Source organism: Tenrec ecaudatus, chromosome 14, assembly GCF_050624435.1.
Source record: "Tenrec ecaudatus isolate mTenEca1 chromosome 14, mTenEca1.hap1, whole genome shotgun sequence".
NCBI lineage: Eukaryota > Metazoa > Chordata > Mammalia > Afrosoricida > Tenrecidae > Tenrec > Tenrec ecaudatus.
Window position 1 is genome coordinate 26,621,642 of NC_134543.1, and position 24,713 is coordinate 26,646,354.

Consider the following 24,713-nt stretch of genomic DNA (forward strand, 5'->3'; position numbering starts at 1 on the left):
CCTCCAACCACCAAGTCAACGATAACAAAACGGACAGAAGACGGCCTCCAACTTCCTGACGGGCTGTGCTTTCTACGAGTCCAGATCCCGTGTCTCACCAGCATCGACAAAGCCCAGGCACCACGTTTCCAGCTTTTCCTCCGTGCCCTCCATCGGGACGGCCTCCAGCAGGGCACTTTGGGGTTCTGCGGGATCCAAAGCCTTGATAGAAGCAGAAAACATGATTGTGGCTCCTCTTTCTGGCCAATTACTAGCTCGGCACTCTTAACAGCTCTTAGCAGAAATTACTCCTCCATCCTGGTAAAGAGAACCTGCAGTCACAAATGAGTGCCAACACCCGCAGTACACAGCCGTGGGTTAACCCTTGGGGGCCCTGACCCGTAGCACCAATAGCTAAAAACCCCAGCACCCCAAAAGATAGCGCTTCCCAGTGCCAGGCGAAGCTCCTATAAGCCCTCTCAGAGGCTTGTGGGCCCTTCAGTTAGGTGAGCAGCCCTGGGGCCCTGTCTCCTTGAGATTAGAACCCCAGAATAAGTTTCAATCTCCTTGGCACGACCCAGCACCTTCCTCGGTATTAACTGTCGCCCCTGAGTCCAGGTAGGCTTGGCCCCAAGAAAGAAATCCCCTTGCATTTTTGGTTTGGGAAACAAGGACGAAATGAATGCGCACCACAACCACTGCCGTGCCAGATGCACTACCCTGGGTGGGCTGAGGAGATGGGGGAGTCCACACTGGAGGTGTTCGGAGTTGAGAGAGAAGTTGCCAAGCCTGTGCTGAAATACGAAGTGGCCTTCGAGGTCACCCAGCCCCTCCCACACCCAGCCTCGAGCCCCCAGGTGTGGGCACCATCGTGTTCTGCGGAAGTCGGAGCCCGAGGGAGGCAGGACAGGGCAGTGGCTAGAGCAAGCCCCTGGACCAAGCAAATGGTCCAAATGCTGGCTCTCCCGCATCCCAAGACTCTCTGCTGATAATGTTCCTGACAGAGGTGTCAGAGAGATGAAAAGAAAGGGCGAGTACATCACCTAGAGCCCAGCGTGTGGCCACCACGATGGCCCTGTCCAGGAGGAGTGGGTTCTGTGCTCCTCCCAGAGAATGAAAGCTTGGAGTTAGAGGAGGGCTGGCTGGAATGCCAGCACTAACCCTGGGCTAGACGCCATTCCACGCGTTTGCCCTGCTCTTCACCCCGTCAAGTAACTCTCCCAACAACCCAACGAGGCAAGAGCTAGGATTCTTCCCCTTCTCCAGATGACAAAGCCAAGCCGCCGTGATGCTTCAGGTCACACTGCTAATGCATGACAGAAGCAAGACTCGCTCAGGCAGCCTAGCTCCAAAGTCATTTGTTAATCCCCCTATTCTGCTGCCTCTACCAGCAACCTGGGCTTGAGTGATGCTGACATCCACCAATGGCCTGCAGTTGGTCGTACTTTGGTGGTTTGTGTGTTACTGTCATGCTGGAAGCTAGGTCACTGGTATTCCAAAGACCAGCAGGCTCACCCAAAGGGAAACTGAATCTGAGTTTCCAGATTAAGGCATTCGACTACGTGGATCATTAATGAAGTACAAAATCTTGAGAAAAATGGGGATGCCAGAACACGTAGGTGTGCCCATGTATAACCTGCACATGGAGCAAGAGGTAGTAATGTGAACAGAGCAAGAGGGTACTGTGTGGCTTAAAATCAGGATAGGTGTGAACATCAGGGTTGTATCCTCTCACCACACAATCCGTGTGCTGAACAACCAGAGAAACTGGATTAGGTGAAGAAGAGTGTGCTATCAGGATGGGAGACAAGCTGATTGACAGCTTGTGATACACAGAAGACGCGCTCATGCTTGCTGGACGCGAGGAGGTCTCGAAGCACTTGCTGATGACGATCCAGGACTGCAGCCTTCAGAACGGATTACAGCTCCATGTAAAGAAGACCAAAATCCTCACAACTGGTCCAGCGGGTGTCTCCATGATAAATGGAGAAGAGACTGGTGTTGTCAGGATTTCCCCTGCTTGTATCTACCATCAATGTTCCTAAAAGCAGCAGTCAAGAGATAAATGGCACAGTGCGTTGGGAAAGTCTGCTGAAAAGCAGGAAGGTTACTTTGAGACCTCAGATGTGTCTGCTCGGGGTATTTTCAAGCACTTCATCTGCATGTGACAGTGGGACACTGAATATGAATAAGGAAGAGCGAAGCAGAATCGATGCGTTTGAGTTACGTTGCGGGCGAAGAGTCTTGAAAGTGCCATGGACAGCCACAAGAACAAAGAGCTCTGTCTTGGAAAAAGCCAGAATGCTCCTAAGAGGCAAGGATGGAAAGAATTCATCTCCCGTTCTTTGGGGATGTTGTCAGGAGAGACGAGTCTCTGGAGAGGAACAGCATGCTTAATCAAGTGGAGGGAAAAGTCGAAGGCCCTGAACAAAATGGCCTCACACGGTGGCTGCAGTAATGGGCTCGAACGTCAAAGACAATTGTAAGGATGGCGCAGGACCGGGCAGTGCTTTGCTCGATCACGGGGTTGCCATGTGTCAGAACTGATCTGACGGCACCTAACCACAGCGGAATGTTGATGTGCGCATTCCACCAAGAAGTTCCATCTAGTTGTGCTGATTTCACCCATAACTGGGGGTGACTTCCCAACACCAAATGCAATCAAGTGTCTGTTATCTGGGATATTAATCTTCCTCACACTCCCATCCCTGGTCGTGTGTGTGTGTTTTCCTGTGTGTATGTCTAATTTTTAAATTTTTTATAATAGTGGAACCATGAGATTGTGTCTGTCTGTGATTGGCTTATTTCACTCCATATCAAGTGCTTCCATTTCATCCAAAAAAAAAAGAAGTGAGTAGAATTCTCTGATTTTTTCATCACCAGCTTTAGTGGTTGGTACATAATGTGAATAATTGTCGTATGAACTCGAATTTCTCATAGGAATACAGATATTATCCTATCACAGACAGCATTGTGCTTCAACAAAGATCTGGAAATGTGCTTGATTAACGTGGCACCATTCCGCTTGAGTTTGTCAGAGTAAACCATCTGCTAGCCAGCTCAAAACGGACAGTACCAGGCCATTTCAGCTGCCCAGTGCCTAGCATATCAATCTTTATGAGTTTCGTTTTATCTTTGGACATTTCCAATTTTCCCAGGTTCATACTTTGTGCATTCCACAATCATGTTTGATGGATGTTGGCAGCTGTCTCTTCTCATGTTGAGTCACGCTCCATCAGCAAATGAAGCACCTAAAAGCTTTACTCCCTCCTCATCCTTGACTCTCTTTTAAGGAAGTAGCTCTTCTCCAGTTGTATCGGAAGCGGATTCCAACCACTTAGATAAGAGGGGCTCGTCTTCTGGCACCATATCAGACAAGGCGATATGCTGCTAGTTTCACATAAGGTTTTACCTGGCTAATCCCTCAGCACTAAACTGTATATTCCTTCTTCTTCATCTGCTCTTCGTCTTCTTGAAGCCCTGCTGAAACCGTGCTGGCATTTCAAACACTGGAGGCACAGCTTCCAGAATCTCAGCAATACATAAGCCACCGCAGTATGACAACCTGGCAGACAAGTGATAGTTCATTCGAATAGTGGGTTAAATTTTGTTTCTTTAAATGTATTCTAGATCATCTCATTGACTACCTCATTACTAAATCTTACGTTGAGTTTTCCATTGTACTTGCACTAGCATGGTCAGGAATGACCAATATTGTAATGATCCTGGGTTGGTAAGGGAAAAGCAGCAGAGAACATGCTAGTTTCTTTGAGCTAAAGATGGGCCAGATGATGTCACAGCAGCGAGCAAATGGAAGCAGAGTGTCACGGTGGCTACAGAGAGAACATAGTGAGAGGATTGAGTCATCACTCAGCATGAGGGCACAGATGTGACAAAAGAACCCACACAGGCCGTGGGCCACTGCCACCTATGATCTCAATCATCACTCATTTTCAACAGTCACCACCTGCCATTAAATTTGAAATATTGATTGCCATTTTTGTGTTGTTCCTTCCTTTGCAGTCAATTTATACATTTATCTTGTTTTATAATTGTTTAAATATTGTAAACATAAGCTACTTAGACTCCGTTTTGTGTCCATACATATATTAAAATGATTTCAATAAGTTCTAGGCATCTGTGAAAGAGGTTTTTTGTTTTTTCCCTTTAAAAGGAGGTTATATATTAGGTAGGTTGAAAATGCACTGGACAAGTCCTATAAAGTATCTGCTCTGATGCGCAGAAGTGTCCATTGTTTTAAATTTTCTGAAAAGAAAATTGGGGGCTTACCATTCCATGTAAAATGGAGCGAGTACATCCCACCCCATTTCTCCTTTTTGATGTGCTATAAACCTCGGACCGAATTCACCAAGAGCTCTCTGAGTGCTTTCCAATGTAAGCAGTGGAGTGGCGTCATAAAAAACCAGCATCAACTTTATGGAACTCTGTCATCTACCACACACACACACACACACACACACACACACACACACACACACACAAAGAAAACTTACAGAAGCAAGGAAAGTGTTTGCTGGAGAAAGAAGGTGGGACATTTTAGTCAGAAAATGCAGTGGAGTTCCTGTGTGTCCACCTGGCTTTCCCCAGGTGGCCGTGGGGGTCATGGTCTGCAGCCCGAGTGCATCTGGCTGCTGCCAGTGATGGGAGAACAAGACAGACCTCATTCTCAGAAACTGTGCTGGACAATTTAATCTGTCTGCTGATTTCCTGATGGACTGGAACGGAGGATTGATTACCTTTGCTTTACCCTTTTTCAGGCCAGAGCGGTTTCCTCGACAGGCAGTGTCTGTTTAACGCATCTGCAGGAAAATGTTACCTCTAGTCACCAGAGGCAAGGATGGTACATGGGGCAAGAGCAGGCCCACCAAAGAGCCTGGGAAGGGGGAAATAGAGAAAGAAGATGTAGGAAGTAAAGGGCTGCTAATAAGCTATCAAACATCTGGATGGGGGAGCCTGAGTACACTACGCATCCCAAAGACAGGCTTATGCTCAGGAAAGGTCTGAGAGGGCCCTAAGCGTATCCCTCTGTGAATAAGAGATTAAAGCTAAGGCAGAGATGTAGATAGCTTGTTTAGTCATTGAAGTAATGTCTCAGCTCAGAGTCAATCTACAAAGACCAGGGAAGTTGGAGGCTTTTTTTTTTCTTTCTGTTCTTTTGGCTCATTTAAGGAAATCTCTTATTGGATACTGCATGCCCACTGGGTGAGTGGGGAGAAATGGGAGAGAGATTTGAGTGTCTACACACAACAAGGAATATAGCCTTGGGGGGGTGGGGTGGGGCTTAATTGTTTGGAAAATCAAAGAGAGATAGCAACTCTCAAGAATACTGGAGATGGTGTGGAATCTGGTTTCCAGAGTTATAAGACTGTAATGTTCAAAATGTCCCGAGTTTACCTAAAATATGAAAAGGGATGTGGAGAAAAGAAGTATAGCCCGTTCATGGGGGGAGCGGAGGGAATGGACAGAAACAGTTCTTGTAGAAGCCTAGACATTGGACTTACCAGACAATGATCTTTAAAATGCCTAAAAGTTTAAACACAAACGCGAGGAAACACTAAGGGTTACCAAGAGAAGCATGTATGAACACATAGAGATTAAAAACCTCAAAACTCGCCGGCATTGCGTCAGTGCTGACTCAGAGACCCCTGTGGGTTTCTGAGACTGAAAGTTTTTAAGAGAGTAGAAAGCCCAGTCTTTCTCGCACAGAGCTGCTGGTGGTTTTGAACTGCCGACCATGCAGATCACAGCCAAACGCATAGCCGCTACAGCACCAGGGTCCCATAGAGAATAACAATAAAGAAATAGACATTATAAAAAGAAATCAAGTAAATATTCTGCAGCTAAGTAGATACAATAGCGGACATGGAATGTTTATGCTAAAGGTACTCCACAGAAGATTTCAGCAGGGAAGGAAAAGAAAGAAAGAGGAAGAAAGAGAAAGAAAGAAAGAAAGAAAGAAAGAAAGAAAGAAAGAAAGAAAGAAAGAAAGAAAGAAAGAAAGAAAGAAAGAAAGAAAGAAAGAAAGAAAGAAAGAAAGAGCAACTCAACAAGTTTGAAGATATAACATTATATGAAGTGGCTTCTAAAAGTGTTAGAGAGAAAAGGTGTCACTCAGCGGAATAAGGGACACCTCACCCACGCCATGCTGTTTTCAATCATCTCGTGTGCATGTGACAGTTTGGCAGTAAATAAGGAAGTCCAGAGAAAAACTGATGCATTTGAATGACGGTGTTGGTGACCAGCATTGAAAGTCCTGTGAAGGGATACATCAGACATGGAAAAATAATAATAATTTATAAATTATCAAGGGTTCATGAGGAAGGGAAGGGGGAATGAGGAGCTGATTCCAAGGGCTCAAGTAGAAAGAAACTATTTTGAGAATGATGATGGCAGCAAATGTACAAATGTGCCCGACACAATGGATGGATGTGTGGATTGTGATAAGAGTTGTATGAGCCCCAGTACAATGATTTTTTTTTAATGACAAAAAGAGAGTCCCTTTGGTTGCCAGAAGAACAAACGACTCTGCTTTGACAGTACAGCCATAATGCTCCTAACAGCGATGACGGGCATGGTACCAGGAAGGATCAATGGCTGGGAAAGGACCAGTGCTCCGTGGAGGGAGCAACGATAAGATGGACTGACACAGTGGAGGCACCAATGGGCTCAGACTTAACAATTGTGAGACTAGCACAGGACTTTCATTCTGTGGTTTCATTCTGTGGTAGGAAGAGTCAACATAACAACAAAGTCCCTTTACTGAATACATAGCTTTTACCTCTGTCTGAATTTCGGGAGGCTCTGTGGGTGGAGTATTTTGTGTCTAAGTGGTATCTGCTCAGTTCTAAAGAGTTTCTGCAACATTATTGAGTGGGATCCTCTTGGCGCAAAAGGAAGGATTAGTAAGTCCTGAGTTACTTGAGCCATAAAGATATATGGCAGGGGCCTGTTCATTTTGAGTTCAGTCTTGGTCAATATCAACATCTTACGGCAAGTCAATAAATCTCAGTATCAACCGCAGCAGAAGTTGTCAATGTCGGTTGCCGGCAACTTAGTTTATGGTAAATCCAGACTTCAAAGAAGGTTTTCAATTTGCTGCTACCTTTTTCTGTGGGGTTTGTCGCAGCTCACCCAGCCAGATTGATTTGATGCATCCTGCTGGGGAAGAGAAAAAGGTTAGTGGCCCTCAAAGTATTAGCAAGTTCACTTCACGCTGATTCTGCGACAAAGGCCAGGGGGTAGGTTTACAGATGCCATGTTCCTCAAGGCAGCCGGTCACCCACAAAGTCTCTCAGGCTTGGAGCAGAGGGAGAGGGAGACGGGAGGGGTTGGAGACTGGGAACTGGTAGAGAGAAGTGGGGGAAAGGATATGGGGGTGCCGGTGTCCCCCAGAGCACTGCCACTGAATGGCCTCACAGTCTGTGAAGAGGCACCCGATGTGGGCAGTGGCCTAGTTCACTTTAGTCCTCAGGAGCCAGTTGAGGCTAAGGGCATTTCTCCTCCCGAGAGTCTGCAGCCCCCAATTGCAGAAACGGCTCTCAGTCTCCATCCCTCCATGCCAGTTGTAATGTGACCAGGCAACTCCTCCCAGCAAGCAGGTGAGTCCTTCCCAGCTCTGGGAATGTCAGCTACCTTGACACTTACCTTGGCCAATAGAATACACAGGCAGCAGGGACTGACCGCATGTCAGTTCCCAACCATGTCAGTTCCCAACCATGGGCCTCATTCCCCTCTCCCGCCACCCCTCCATCTCAAGACTAAGAACAGCTTGCTGAAGGATGTGACAGCATGATTGAGGGCATTCTAGACCAATCAGCCTCCGGCCAACCAGCCAGATACATAAGCAAGCCCCACTGAGTCTTTCTGATCATAGACCGGTGTGCTAAGAGATTACTAGTGGCCTCGGTCAGTGAGGGTTTGGAGGGGTTTTGTTGCTGCTGTTGTTTTTTTATGAAGCATTATTGTGGTAAGAGATGACCGACACCAGGCTCGTCAAATTGCTCTAGTAACTCGAACTTGTCACCCTAGGCCCTGAACTTTGGAGTTCCCAATCCTCTGAGGACCAGGCTAGAAACCTGAAGTGCACACACAGACAGCAAACATACGATAGGGTCTGTCTGTCCCTTTCCCCAAGTAGATTGTCGGGAAGGAAGGTGGCTCTTGCTATTCACATTTGCCCAGTTGAACGTAACCTAGGAGACAAAGGATATATGACTTCCAAGACAACCAACCCGGCTTGAGCTCCAGGACACAGGACAGCACTGCTATCCCTACAATGGCTGGGCAAGTGCACCCTTGTCACCAGGTCCCAGCTCCATCTCCCTAACTCACTGGACCACTCGATGTCAATGGCAGGAGGCCACTATTCTAGTCTTTAACACACACACACACACACAGGGTATCTGAACTCACTTGCTCTGGCTGTTGTAACAAGTTGTCCTGCCCACGGTGGCTTAAAAGAACACAAGTTTGTTGACTTACAGTTCTGTCAGGCCCAAGTCTGACATGGGTCTTACTGGGCTCAAACGTAGGTGTTTTATCAAGCACAGAGGTTTCGACCCAGCACAATGGGAAACGGGAGTTGTTGATAGTTTTGGAGTTGGTGGAATATGAATACTTGTGGAATCGTTAAGGAATTCTAAGGGTTGACTTCCAGAGTCATCCAAGTATGCGATCCAGGAGATCGGGAAGGGAAATGCCGGGAAGATAAAAGGCTCCCTTTTATTTCCTGACCCCTGGTGGCCTAGTGGTTACTTGTTGGGCTGCTAACCATAAAATCAGCAGTTCGGTACCACCAGCCACTCCTAGGGAGAAAGACGAGGCTTTCTACTCCCTTAAAGAGTTACAGACACAGGGACCATTCTATAGGGCCCTGTATGGTCACTAAGATTCGGCATCGACAAGATGACAGCGTGTTTAGTTTTTGAGGCTTATAACTTCCTAGTTGATAGGTTGTCATGATCTCACTTTCGGCCCCAGGCAAAAAGAGTGTATCTTAGTCACTGCATGCTGCTATCACAGAAATGCCCCAAGTGGATGGCTTGTGATGTGGATGAATTGAAATATGTTTTCTCGCAGGTGAGGAGACTGGAAGTCTGAATGGGGGGCATCAGCTGCAATGAAAGTTCTCTCTCTCTCTCTCTTCCTCCTCCTCCTCTTCCTCCTCCTCCCTCTCCCTCCTCTGAAAGACAATTCCTGTCTCTTCCCTAGGGGTCCTCCATTCCTGGATGATTTCCAGGTGACCCCCATCTTCCCCCATCTGTGCTTTATCTCTGCTTAATCTGCTCTTGTTTGGGCTCAGCCACGATTAAATTGAAGACACACTGACCATGACATCAACAACACAACAAAGACAACCCAGTTCCCACGTGGGATTTGCATCTGCAGGTATAGCCTTAGGTTTCCAGTTCCTCTCTGGGGTCCCACCTCGCACATGCAATCCATGACCGAGCATCTCACACCGAACAAGACCCAGATGGGAGCCAAGACTGTGACTCTTTACAGGAGGAGAGGCCTGCCTGCTCTGTAGGGTCACCAGGGGTCAGCGTTGACACCACGGCCGTGGGTTTGCTTTTGGTTGGGACCCAGTTGCCCAAAAGATTCTCCGTGTCATTCAGACATGGTCTCTGCAGAGAGGACTCTCCCTCCTTCTGTCTCTTCTCCTCTCTCCCCTTCACCTCCTCCGCCCCAGAGCCCTCCTGTGGCTGGGAACCACATGTTGTAACAAATGAGTTACCAAAGGCTCCAACAAGCTGCTCCTCATCTGCGCCAGCAGGGGAAGAACCGCCCCGACCTGGAGCTGGGACCTTGTTAGAGTCAGTAATGAGCTGATGGGAAAATATTGCTGCCTGATTAGAATCCCAAATGAGCTGCGACTCCGGTGAGCAGGGGAAGGCCGGCCTCCAGGTCCCTGGCAGCCCCTCCTACCCACCTTCCTGCTCCCCAGCAGAGCACGGGCAGGAAAGGGTTGTTCACCAGCAGATAAAAACCTAAACATCCACAGGGCTCAGCCCCAGCAGCCCCCTCACCCTCTTCCGAGCAGGGTGTCTGCCTACTATTCATTGTTGCAGGCATGTCGACTACAGTCCTCCGCTAGCATGGTCATGGTGCCACCTGGATCTGTCCATCATTGACCACAGGTGCCCGTGGGTCCTGGCCAGATCCCCACCCCGAGAAGGCCAAAAGGGTGGGAGAATGCAGAGAATTCCCACCGTGCCCAGTAAGCGCTTGTACACAGTCTCGCAGGGGTCTCGCCACAGCAAGGGTGTGAGAGACAGGTGAAGTGAATCCCTACCGATCAGTAAATAAACACCACTAAACCTGTGCTTACCTTGTCTACTGAGCACGCTAGCCCTGTCAGAGAGAGTTCATCTGGAAAGAAATTTTTTTTAAGTCCTTGAACCTGGAGGAAGGTGCCATGGGGTTGGGAAGGAGATGCCAGCCAGATCTGGAGGCAGAATCTTTGATGTAGTGAAAACTGTGAGGTTAATAAGTAAGCGCAAGTGAGCCCATGCATACCTTGCTTACCGGTAATCCTGCACTGACTGTGGCCCGTCAGAGCCACGTGTCAACCGCAAGGACAGTCGTTCAGGTTGAGTTCAGAGCAGTTCCAGGTGTAGCCCCATTAGCTTCCCGTCACCGGCTTTGGAAACCATCTAGATTAGTTCCAGCGTGAAGTGACTCACCACCGGGATGGTTTTTAGAAGGAAGATAAAAACACGCTGCCTGTTTGGGAGCTAGTTCATGGTTCGGTGGAAAGTAATATTTGCGTTCAATTGGGGATTTGGGTTGGGCTTACGGTCAAGTCCCTCTCTCAGAGATGCTTGGATTTTGGAAAGTTTAAATGGTTGTGGATTCAAGAGCAGAGGAGAGCTTTGAAAGCAGGTGGAAGCTTGACGTGGGTAAAATTGCCCTCGCAGTGCTCATGGGTAAGGTTGTGGGATCCAGCCCAGCCTCAGGCCCTGGCGCCACATCATGGCCCACCCTTTCCAGGTGTTTCCTGGTACACTCTCCACAGAGCAACTCGGCCTTAGGTGAAATTGCAAAGTTCCAGACTCAGGCAGGCGAACGGCGGCTCTCGAGCCCTCTGTGGCTCTTCTGGTGTGTGCCTATCGCTCAAAAATAAAATGGAAACGGGGAAATAAAATCATCGTCACTTCATCTATAAAACTTCTAAGGGATGTAATTTCACATCCTAGTAGTTCCATTTGTTTGTAAAATATATGTATGGCTCTCCAATAAATGTTACATTGCTGTGAGGAGAGGGTGGGGGATAAAACGGGAACCAATCACAAGCATCTACCAATAACCCGCTCCCTGGGGGATGGACAACAGAAAAGTGGGTGAAGGGAGATGTCGGATAGTGTAAGACATGACAAATTAATAATAATTTATAAATTACCAAGGGTTCATGAGGGAGGGGAAAGTGGAGAGAGGGGAAAAATAAGAAGCTGATACCAAGGGCTCAAGTTAAAAGCAAATGTTTTGAGAAAGATGATGGCAACAAAGGTACAAATGTGCTTGATCCAATGGATGGATACGAGTTGTACGAGCCCCCAATAAAATGATTTTTAAATAAATTTCACAATATGAAATTTTTTTTTAACTTGTTGTTAGGGACAGGATGGGCTCTCCCTTCCCACCAGCTTGCCGCCCCCTGGTCTAGAGCATGCACCTCGCTCCATATAAATCACGGAAGAGCAGAGGCTTCCCACCCTTAGGTGTGCATGAGTATCAACTGGGGTCTCCTACAAATAGGGATAGCAAACGACCTGCCCCAGACATGCTGACTTCCTTGACCTAGGAGAGGGCTCAGAGACTGAGAATTTTCATTGTGCAGCTGCAGCTGGGAATTCGCCTAAAGCAATGCCTCTCAATGATCACATGTCTATGGGGCACCTAGGATCGTGAATGGTAACTGGCAGGTTCTAATTCAATAGGACTTGGAGGCCCTGGGTGCTGTCGTGGTTACTCGGTGGGCTGCCTTCTGTGTGGTCGGCAGATGGAAACCCCCAGCAGCTCGGAGGAAGGAAGACTGGGTTTTCTACTCCAGTCCACAGTGACAGTCTCAGAAGCTCCACCACCACCCCGGGGGGGGGGGCACCTATGAGGAAGCATTGACTTAGTGACAGAGAGTTTGGTTGTTTGGGTTTGAGGCACCTACTGACGGAGATCAAAGATGACGGCCTTCCATCTGGATGACATCAACTCAATGTCAAGAAAACAAAAATCCTTACAACTGGAGGACAGTCAACATCACGATCAGCGAGAGAAGGGATCGAAGCGGCCAAAGATTTCATTTTACTTTGGATCCACAAATATTTTATTAAAAGAAAAATACAAATGTGTTACCAATATCTTTTCAATCAAGTTTTTGCATGAAATAAAGATTTCTTTTAGGAGGCAAAAAACTCCCCGGCAATAACTGCCTGGAGCCCAGTCACAGCTGCCCCTGCGCCCCATGTGGTTTATTAACCTTCTGCAGGTCGCCCTCCTTTCCTTGTCCCCTACGCATCTGTAGGCACCTGAGTCTGAGAGGGAGCCAGGCCTTCTGCCCCTTAGAGGGAACCTGGTTCTCTGCACTTAGCAGACCGTGCGCCAACACACATTCATCTGGGGGCCTGATCCCTGCTTGGGGGGGAGGACATGGTCCAAGGACTGAAGCTCAGTATTGGAAGGGTGCGGGCTCAGAGGCCAGATTTTCTGGCTCCATGGCGTTAAGGCTAGCTCACAAAGTTCTGTCCACCCTTCCTGCTGAAGAAGATAGGACCCAGCACAGAGCCGGTGGAAACCGATGGTAACCAGCCCCAGAGGAGGCTGACTTCATGACTGAAAGGAGGACTGCTCCATCGAGAGAGGCTGAGAGAGCGCTCCTGTACTGAAGAAAGTAAACTTGGCCTCCACACTCCTGCCCCTGCCCCTGCCCCGCGTAAATCAGCTCTCTGCTGGGTGCATGCTCTGTGAGCTCTGAGTGGCCGTTACAGCGGATGATCAGACCCAGAACAGAAAAAGAGAGGGCTAGTGGGACACCACCGGGAGAGAACTGGTTAAAAAAACACACTGTTGAATCAACCTCACATGGAATAACCTTGGGTTGATATTTTTAAAATAAATCTTTTTAATGGGAGCTCGTACAACTCTTATCACAATCCATATATCATCCATTGTGTTAAACACATTTGTATGTTTGTTGCCATCATCATTCTCAAAACAATGACATCATAATAATTTATAAATTATCAAGGGTTTATAGGGGAGGAGGGAGCGAGGAGGGAGGGGGAAAATGAGGAGCTGATACCAAGGGCTCAAGTAGAAAGCAAATGTTTTGAATTAGGGTCATGATAGTGGGGCGGGGAAGAAGCATTAAAGAACCAGAGGAAAGATGTATATTTCATCGGTGCTATACTGCACCCTGACTGGCCCATCTCCTCCCTGTGACCCTTCTGTAAGGGGGGTGTCCAATTGTCTACAGATGGATATACAATTGTCCACAGATTCGCACTCCCCACCCCATTCACATGGACATGATTTTTTGTTCTGGGTCTTTGATGCCTGATACCTGGTCCTATCGACACCTCTTGATCGCACAGGCTGGTGTGTTTCTTCCATGTGGGTTTTGTTGCTTCTCAGCTAGATGGCCGCTTGTTTATCTTCAAGCCTTTAAGACCCTTTGGGTTAATCTTGAGTTGCATGATTCCTCCTGAAGTTAGACAGGCTCTGAGACTGACCCTATCAGAGCCCTGGTGGTATACCAGCTTACATGCTGGACTGCTATCGGAAAGGTCGGTAGTTCAAAACTACCAGCCGGTCCTTGGGGAAAAGATGAGGCTTTCTACTCCCATAAAGAGTTATGGTCTTGGAAACTCACAGGCACAGTTCCACCCTGTCCTCTAGGGTCACCATGAGTCAAAATTGACTCCACAACAGTGAGTGAGATGCTGCGCCTACGACAACTGCCATCAGTTCGCAGCTTCCCGGGTAGCCCAGCCACAACGGTCACCAGTTGTTGAGTGGAAGGGGAGAAAGGGGAAGGAGGAAAAGCCTATTTTTTCCATTGCTTATCTCCTATGTACAAAAACACTTCAAATCGACCCAACACCATCCTCAAAGCCACCTTCCTCCCCTGCCGGGAGCCCAGCCTCCCTCTGTGCAGATGCTGCTGAAGGCCCTCCCAGTCCCCTCGCCTCCTCCTCCGAGTTCATCTGCAGCTGTGGCGGAAGCTGGCAGCCTCCCGCCTCAAGAGGCTGGTCTCTGCTTCTCTGCCTGGCGAGGCAGCTTTCTAGAACACCACAGCACCTCGCTCAGCCCGAGTGCGATGATCCAGGAGTGTTAGCGATCACAACCTGGAGACATTCCTCAGCGATGGGGTCAGTAGATGGGGTCAGTAGACATTCCTCAGTAGGGGTCAGTAGATAATACCATAGCTTCTCCTTCCCTCAGAAGGGCCGAGCGTGGCATGTCCCACACGGTTCCTGAAAGGACCCCCATGGGACTGACCTCAGGAGCACACAGGGGTCACCAACTTTTTAATCCACCGCCTATTGGCCTATTGGCTTTTCTCTCTTCCCTTCTCATTCCCCTCCTTACTTAGACTCCTCCCTCTACCTGCGCGCACGGCCTCCTTCCAGCACCTGCTTTTGGGGTCATCAAAATGAAGACAACAACCTGACCGGCCTCTCCTCTTCCACGCTTGCTCCTTGGGCCTCTGAGGAGTAGTGCTGTACGCTGTGTAACACACTTCTTCAGCTCCGTTTAGTCTTGCATTCAACAACTATTTCTTGAGTGCACCTCTTTGAACCCTGGAAGACAGCAGCAAACTAAAGCCAACGCTCCCAACCCCACTTCCGACATGTAGACTCGGCCGCTCTTGTTTCGTTCCAGCTTGGCACTTATGTCTCAGCTTGCGATTCACATTCTCAAAGAGATATCCCTTGTCCCACCCACTTAAGCCCCTCATAACTCTCCCCACAGCGTGTCTCTCGCTGGCACCCTCCCCAGCAGACGCAGCTCCTCCACCACCATGCTCAGTCCGTAAGTTCACCGCCACAAGTTCAAGGACGCCTTTTATACAATGCACTTTGGACATCTTGTCAGCAGAGGCCAGTCCCACAAGAAGGACATCCTGCCTGGGGAGGCAGAGGGGCAGTGTAAAGGAGGAAGGCCCTCAACATGATGGATTGACACAGTGGCTGCAACAAGGGGCTCCGACATAAGAACAAGGGTGAGGCCGGTCAGTGTTCCATTCTGCTGTGAAGAGGGTCACTATGAGTCAGCACTGACGGGAGACATCTATAACAGTAGCAACATGCCTGTCTTGCTTCTACTGTGTCCCCTAACTTTAGCATAGGGCAGGGCATCAACTTAGGGCCCAATTCATACTTGCCAGATGAATGAATGACCTCATGGGTTAGGCCAGGTTGACTAGAGAAACAAATCCAGTGACATTCATATATATGTAAGAGAGAGATTTAGATCAAGAAGTAGTTAAATATCAGGAAAACACCCCAGTCCAGTCCAGATCTAGTCCATAAGTCTGATACTAGTCCATAAATCCCTCTTCAGACTCACGAAGCCACAAGCAACGATGCAGAATGCAGGAAGATCCCAGGCCAGTGGGCACAGAGTTGTGTGGATCCAATGATGGTGGAAGCATCTCCAGAGCTGGCATGGGTCTCTGTGTAATGTCCACAGGAAGATAAAGGCACAGAGAGAGATGTTTCCAGGATCCTCCATGTGAGGCCACACCCACAGGGAGGCAGTATCAAGCTGTGACCTGATTGGCTGGCTGCACTCCACCCATATCTTCTTACAGGTGCCATGTTGGCACACAAAACCACTAGCCAACACACCTCATGACGTCCTTATTGGAAGTAAAAGATAAGAGAAGAAATGAGAGCCATCTTCATGAGAAGAGAAAGGAAAGAAGAAGAAAACCACACTAACCTAGCCCAGGAACTAGCAAACTTTTGAGATGGAAAAGGGAACCCTGCCCCTCGCAATCATTTAAAGATGATTTGAAAGCCATAAACATATTTTTACAAACAAATGAAATCTCCATGATCTGAGTAACAGCTGCATTTTCATTTACAATTTTACTTCAGAGCCACATATGGACCAAAGAGGCTGCAGATGGCTCCTGGGCCTCAGTTTGTGGGGGAAATGCAGCTATAAAGAGACAGGTTGAGTTTGGCCACTGACACCTGTGGGCTTGGCTTACAGGGAACAAAAGGAGAAGATGAGAGCGGGTTGATTGGTCTAAGGTTCATGACCTAGCACGAAGGGGCTAGGCTTGTTGAGTATTGGTGAGAGACCATGGTCTAAAGGCAAGGCGACCAATGGGCACCCTGTGGAGGCTAAGTGAGACAGCCCACATTGAGTTGACCAGAACCTGACCAGCTGGAGATTTTTGAGTCTGTGACCTGGTGCATATTGTTGCTGACTTTATGGATGGCCTGTCCGGATTTGACTTTGCTTATGGATGCAGACTTCACAAGGTTCCAACTGGAATGAAGACTCTTTGGGTCGAAAAATATTGTTTTCTCAGAGAACTGGGTTGATGTAAGTGGGCAGCATATGATTGGATACCAAAATTGGGGGAGATAAAGGCATTTGGTTGGCTTACAAACTTTCATAGGGGGGGTGAAATTCACAAGAGTATAGGGTTAAGGTGTAGGTGTTACTTAATTGCAATTGTTAAGCTAAAGAATTATGTACAGGTGCCAGGTTGGCAAGGGGTGGATTGAGTTAGTTTATTGTGCCAACCTGGCTGATAAACACATGTGGGGTTAATTGAAGGGTGGAGGAATAAATGGCTCAGTGAGCCTCGCCTTTCTAGTTCTCAGGTCTCTTGTTTTGTGATGGTCAGATCAGGGTGCAGCTGCCTTAGCAATTCCCTGCTTCAGCTGTCAAGGCTAACTTCCTGCAAGATATCCCCAAGGAGAAGCCATGTGGACTTACCCCGATGCAGCCCTGGGTGCTGGAGCACCTGTGTGAAGACCCGTGCCAGCACTGAGATGCTTACACAGTCACTGACTCAGCTTTCCTCCTGCAGTCAGCATCATCACATCTGTTTTGTGAGATGGAGGAGGACTTTGTGGATTGGTGTTGGACATATGTGTTAATGGGTTCATGTTGGACTTGTGGGCTTGGGCAGCACTGAGTTGGGAATTTTTTTCTTTATGCACACTTAACCTATATATAAAACTCTCTCTTATTCATGAGTTTCTGTGGATTAGTTTCTCTAAAGTACCCAGACTAATACAGCTTCGTCCCTTGCTCCCGCCCCACACACCCCCAATCTACATGCCACAAGGCATCAGACATTGCAGGGACCTCTGAGACTATTTCACAGGCAAGAAGCCAGGGTCCAGAAAGGGCCCAGCCCTAAGGATGGCCCTGCAGTTAGTGACAAACCTCCAAACACTGGGTTCGAGGTGCTCATGGTCTTTCACAGTCTGGACCTCGGGCCAGCCTGTTCCAGGACGGAGGCAAAGTTACCCAGGCCTGCTGCCCTGGCGGCACCCACACTGCCCTCAAGTAGACACCGCTCATGGCTCCGGGACAAGTGGTCTTCCAGACTGCATATCAGCCTTAGGGCAGGATTATATTAGGGGGGGCTAGCTCCCGTCAAGTCAGTCCCCAGCCCATGATGGTCCCCAAGACAACCACGTGCAGCCTGCTCCTGCATCATCCCCTGGGTCAGTTGAAGACAGAGCTCTTGGGACCCATGGGTTGCCATCCGCTGGTTTGGGGGAGTAAACCATGAAGGCTATCTCCACAAACCAGTGAAATCCGTTCAATCTTACAGCCACACGTACGCCTCCGGTGACGGCAATGTGAGGTCTTAGCCGAGAATCAAGTCGGGTCTCCTGCATGGAGAACCCACAGCCAGGGCCCCCGGATGGTTCTCCACCTCTGCTTGTAGCCTGGCACGTCCATCTTTCTTTTCCTCCTCCAACGACTGCTCTGCGGAGACCATCCAGACTCTGACTTTCTACAACTCTGCTTCGGCTTCCAGCAGCCTCCCCCAGAGTTAAAATCTTGCCTTAAGTTCGCATGTTCCAGGCTCTTCAAAGAAACTCAGTTTCCCTGACTGGGTAGCGAGAGAAGGCCCATTGGTTGGCATTGTCCCTAGGCCCGACTGCTTGCTTTGGTTTCTGTCCCTCTGCGATACTCCTTATCCCTCGGCTTATTGGGGTTTCCTGTCTGGGGGAACCCTAGTGAGTGTGCACCACCCACAATCTATTTTTAGAACAGCCCAAGTAAGTACTTATGATGGGCGGGATTTTAATAGCAATAACATTTCACAATTACGATACCACTTTCCTCTCCCCGATGCATTTAGACTTTTTCAACGCTGAGTATCTCCGTGGGAATGATTCCCGCTATGGGAACATCATCCACCGTCAATACAGCAATCAGAAGCAATGTTCCAAACAGAGGGTGCTTTGTGGAGACCCATAGGAAGCCCTGGTAGTTTCCTGTGTTCATTCAAGAGGGAGTCCAACACCAAGGTCAATTGGCATTATATTGTCCACAAAGATCCTAATTTGGTGAGTAGCAATTGGGGTCTCAAAGGTCCATGAGCAGCCATCTAAGGCGCAACTATTTGTCTCCGTCCATCCAGGGGAAATAAGGGTACCAAAAATCAAAAGACACATGGAAGCAATCAGTGCCAAGGGCTGACAGGCCATGTGAACTAGGTGAACAGCCGCCTGCACCCTCTGAGGCTGAAGAACCGGGTGGTGCCTGGTGCTCACGATCAAGTGCTCTGACAAGAATAGTATCAGAAGGTTCTGGATAGGAAAACATGGAGGACAAAACGCAAAGCCATGAAAGAGACCAGGATTACTGGCCAGATAAAGAATAGTGGGACATCCCACCTCGCCCTGACCCCAGCAAGACTATGGCCCGGAGCTTTCAGTTAAAGAGCTGAACTCACTCCTGTGTGTGAAGAATCAGTCATTTAAGATCAAAAGGGCAGTATTTACCTGGGGACCCAGTTCAGAGGATTAAAAAAGAAGTAAGGACGGAAGCAGGATGCAGAGAGGAATTGGAATAAGCTATAGTACATTAAGAGGATTGCGATGTATGAGTTGAATCAGGCGGTGTAGGAATTGATGAATGTGAAAGTCGGATCTGTTCTGTAAACCTTCACCTAGTTCTCAGTAACAAACTAGCAAGCAAGCCCTACCTCCTCCATGAACTCTTGCTCCACCAGAGGTAGAGAACTCTTCTCTCATATGCCAGAGTTAGGCAGACCAGAGAAGGTGTCATCAGTATCATCAGAGACTGGGCCTCAGGTGACTGACACAAAACTGAAGGATTCATTTATTCATTTTACTAATATTGGTTGGGCACTCACTATGTAACCGGCGCAGTACTTTGTATAGGATTCACAGGATTGAGTCAGGTTGAATTCTCTAGAGAACCAAGGCCAGTGATGCTTGTCTGGGATGCATGTAGAATGAGATTTATCTCAAGAAATGGCTTAAACATTTGTAGAAGCAGGTAAATGTAGTTCCGTGTGAGTCCACAGGTCAGATGTAGGCCGGAGCTTCCTCCAGATTTGTGTAGCTGTGGAAACTGATTAACAGGAAACAAGATGATGAAGCAAGAGGGCACAGGCTGGTGGATGCAGAGGTAAATGAATCCAAGGTTGACCAAATGAATCTGAGGTTGGCAGTCTGCTAACAGCTCCTGTGATTAGCAGGTGACAGGACAGAAGGTTGATGAACCAGAGGCAGACTCCAGAGCCAGGAGAAGGCAAAGGGGCAGGAGCACTCAGCTCTGCTCTGGATCTCTCTCTTGTACAAATGGCCACGCCCCCAAGGAGGTGCCATCAGGCTATGGCCTGATTGATAGGGCAGGCCCCGCCCCTACCTTCACCCATGGGTGTCTAGTTGGCATAAACTCTAACCATCACAGGGCACCCCTTGTCAACTTGACCTCTGTGCACAACTCTTCATCCTGGCATAATCTCCCAAAGACAAGAATAAAATTATACTTGTCCCTAACGTGATACAACTGAAAACACACTAACCTGTCTTCACCTTATTATTCTGTCAGTGAACCAAACAAAAGCATTTGTTGCCTACATACAAATAGGAATTAATCATAACAAGTATAGCCCTCATTCAGCAGCCGGTCATGTGGCTGTAGCTGGTCATGTAGTACCACCTTTTTCTATGGCCCCTTTCACAGTTCCTTCATCTTCAGCAAGTACCTCAGCTGGTCATGGTTCTTTCCCAGCAGGATGACCAGAACCTTCATTCTGGGACAGTCTGGGCTATTAGTAGTCACATGTCCAAACTGGGGTGCTGGGGTCTACCATTGACTTAATCACAGGATACGGTAGTACAGAGATGACCTAAGGAAGCTCCTGGACTGTAGACGACTCATTTTTCTTTACCTCCAGTATGCAATACTCATCCAATTTCCCCCTGGGAACCAAGATCAATCACACCACTCAATGCAAGAAGAAGCTTCTAAGTTCGGTGATCCAAAGGCACAAGAAGCCCAAAATGGCCAGTAGGCATTCTCAACGTCAAGTTCAGCACTGTGTCTACAGGTGGGTGTATACTGCTCTTTGGAACTAAGATCTCCAGACACAAAGAGCATGGGGTTTCAGGGTCAGGAAGCAAAAATATATTATCCCAACCTTGCAAGGGGTTGTTACCTAGCTGGTGTCCTAATTGTGTCTTTCGAAGTCCATACTGGCCAGATGTTCTTCGCAGAGCTGCCGCGGTCTCCTGCTTCAACAGTGCTTGAACGGAACCGGCACTTGTCAGCCTCCCCCCCAACCCACGGGCCACCCAGCCCGCCGCCCAACAGCACCTCTCGGCCACACTCTTGACAGCCCCAGGCCTCCACCGCTGCGCAGGTACGGCAGAACTACAACCAGGACTCGGAGGCCGCCATCAACCGCCAGATCAAGCTGGAGCTCTACGCCTCCTAGTCTACCTGTCCATGTCTTACTACTTCGACCTGCATGGCGTGGCTCTGAAGAACTTTGCCAAATACTTTCTGCACCAGTCTCACGAGGAGAGAGAGTACGCGGAGAAACTGATGAAGCTGCAGAACCAACGAGGGGGTCGCATCTTCCTCCAGGATATCAAGACAGGAGACCGTGATGACTGGAAGAGCGGGCTCAAGGCCATGGAGTGTGCCCTGCACCTGGAAAAGAACGTCAACTAGTCCCTGCTGGAGCTGCACCAACTGGCCACGGACAAGAACGACCCCATCTCTGTGACTTCATCAAGACACAGTACCTGGATGAGCAGGTGAAAGCCATCAAACAGCTGGGTGACTGCGTCACCAACCTGCGCAAGACGGGGCCCCAGATTCCGCCTGGCCGAGCATCTCTCCGACAAGCATACCCTGGGAGGCAGTGATGGAGAGAGCTAAGTGGCAGCCTGGCCTTCCCCAAGTCACCAAGGCAGCACATGCATGTGGGGTAGACCTGTCCCTTTTCTAGAAATTGTACCCAAGCATCCACTTCTGTTCTTCCATTTGTACCTTTCCTTCAGATAAAGTCTAAAGTCATTTGATACCCAGCTGTTGTCTCAGACATCTTGGCAGGGAGGGGCCAGAGAGCCTCCCTGGGCCCAGGAGGTCAAATTTTTAAGCGCCCCAATTCCTCTGCAAAATCCCACTTAATAAAATGGAGCTTGCACACACACACACACACACACACACACACACACACACACACACAAAAGTCCATGCCATCTTTACCTCAAGCCAGCTAGCAACTTCCGGATGATAGGAGTCCCTTGATCTGAGGCAACTCTGTGTGCATGAAACATTCTCTGAGTCCACGGATGAGTTTGAGCAAATGCACTGTGTGCAGGGAAAGCAAACTTGTATACAGAGTAAGTGTCTAGTAGAGTTGACATACACTAACCATCACCCTGCCTTGAGAAAGATGATGACACGCATCACAAACGTTCTGGAAACACCAGATGTTAGCCCAGACCTCCACAACATTCATTCATTCACTGAAACAGTTTGGCTGTGTGCCAGGACACGCAGAAATCAGGCACGGCCCCTTCCCTCGAAGATTCACTTTGAGGCTGGAAGTGAATAAAAATTCAACATGGTAAATGCTAGAGAGTTGAGTCGTGAGACATGTCCATGGAATGTTTGTGCATGCAATGATACAGCCAAAAAGAGAAAGCCAATCTCCAAATAACACACGTGCTCATCCAGTATGACTCCCTATAGGCAATGCCCCAGCTTTGGCACGAGATGGGGAAAGAGAAATGTGTGGACCTTCCTTTGTTTCTGTTCCAGTGAGCCTCTCTAAGTCTTCTTGCCCACCTCAGTGGCCTTCATTTGTTATTGAAAACAGACATCTTAAGGGCGTTATAGAAAGGTGTGAAGAAATCAAATGGTGCCTGGATATCAGAAAGAATGGCATCTGGGTCTTAAAAGCTTGTCATAAACAAACAGTCATCTGAGTACGTCTGCCTGGAAGAATAACAGCAGCTTGAGTGATCCAAGGATTGTAAGTAATAAAAACCCACGACCAGAGGATTCTGAGCACTCGCTTGCAGAAGGTGAGGGATGACAGTGAAACTCAACATCCATTTGCAGAGCCCCACACGGAGCAAGCCTCCAGTGAATCCCTCTGACCACTGACCGGGTGAACATCTTATCATTGAACAGGCCAAACACACTGTCACCGATGTGATGCTGTCCCGCGGCAGCCCTACACAATGAGCTAGACCTGCCGCGGGGAATTCCCAGTGCGATGGCTCTTTACGCGAGTAGAAAGCCTGGCCTTTCTCCCACGGCAGCTAGGGTCTCTCTCCAACTGCTGACCTTGCCAGGAGCAGCCCAGTAAGTCACCACCACACCACCAGGGTGCACTGGAAAGGAGATTCATGCAATGTGGTTAAAATTTAAACCTGTGTTTTCCATTTTGACCTAGTTGAAATTTGTTCTATTATTATTTTTGTCTCTTTTGGAAGGTTTTCTGTGGGATTATTATTAATATTATTATTTGTTAGTTTTGTTGTAGCTGTTGGAGTTTGTCTTTATTTTTTAAGATGTCTTTCCATGAAATCCAGGATAAGTAATTCTATAAATTCTATATATCAAAATCAATCGTTCCTTAGGGTTATGGCAGGGGGAGTTGGGAGATATGAGGAGCTAATAAGGAAGAAAATGTTCTGAAATTAATTATGGGGAAAGCTATATAATTCGTTAGTATATTTAAGCCATTGAATTTTATGGTATGTGAATTATATGTCAGTGAAACTGTTCATTTCTTAACTAATAAAATAAATAAAAACACACATCTGTCTGTAGGCACAACCCCTAAACTCATGTCAACTTCTTCGTCTGTTGATCAACCTGTTTGACCACCGGCTGCACTGCACTTGCTCTTCTAGGCTGTGATGTACTTCCATGGATAAATTGATCATATGGTTTATCATCCACACCGACACTAGTGAAAGTGATATGCTTCTGATAATTACACCGGGGCAAGAGGCATAAACTGCAGTTGTCCTGAGCAAGCCAGGAAATGTCGTCTCCATTTAGGAGTAACTCAAAGGGCTTTTCATTATTTTTTATCTGAATTTTTTTAATTAAAAAAAATGAAAAGTCCCCATGACCTTCTGTAGTTATTTTATCATATTGTATTATTTTAAATATAAAGATGCTTTCTCATTTTTAGTTGATTTTATAATAGGTCCAACGGTCAGAGGATTGTTCTTAAAAAATGAAATATAAAATCTCCCTGCCATCCATGCCCTTGGGCACTTGATTGTCCCTGGAGGCTACTAATGTTCCTAATTCCTTTTTTTTTTCCTTTTTTTTTTAAACATTTTATTAGGGGCTCATACAACTCTTATCACAATCCACACATATACATACATCAATTGTATAAAGCACGTCCGTACATTCTTTGCCCTAATCACTCTCAAAGCCGCTGCTCTCCACTTAAGCCCTCCGCATCAGGTCCTTTTTTTTTTTCCCTTCCCTCCCCGCTCCCCCTTAATCCACAGATTGTTATTTTGTCATATCTTGCCCTATCCTAATTCTTATGGGTCCTTTGGGATTGTTTTGTGTACATACTCATGTCTCACTGCCATGGTGTCAGTTCTAATGATACAATGATGTTATGTGGGAAATATATATATATATATTTGGAATATATATAGTGGAATTTTTCTATGAACTGTTTGAAACCCCCTAATGTGTATACACACACACACACACACAAATGGTGAGTCAAAAACTATTTCCACTATGGTTGAGCTCATGCATGCATGGGCTCACTACAAGCAAAATAGAATTAACCTTGTCTCCATTCTCAGTGGATGGCCACAGGCAAGTCCTCTCCAAAGTAAGACTTCCTTAGTCTGCTTAGGGCACCTTCCCATGAAAGGCTCAGTCAAAAGGGGTTCTGAGGGAATATGTTGGGCCAGTTAAATTAGAGACAGATGGGTCAGCTCAGAAAGTCATGGGGACTTTTTTTTCCATTTATATAAAGTTGTATTATTTATTTTTAATAGTTTTATTGGCATATAATTCATGAATCATACAATTCAGTAGTTTAATCATATTTAAAAGAGTTGTACAATCATCACCACAATCAATTTTGGACCATTTTCTTCCTTCTTGTATCCATTATTACTAGCTCCCCCTTCCCCCCAATCTCCCCTGCCGTACCACGAAGGAACCACTAATCCACTTACTGTCTG

At 47.6% G+C, this 24,713-nt stretch overlaps 1 pseudogene; it reads left to right on the forward strand.

The window, feature by feature from the left end:
- Nucleotides 1-716: 716 nt before the first annotated feature.
- Nucleotides 717-21,405, forward strand: LOC142426203 (ferritin heavy chain pseudogene; annotated as a pseudogene).
- Nucleotides 21,406-24,713: the final 3,308 nt, after the last annotated feature.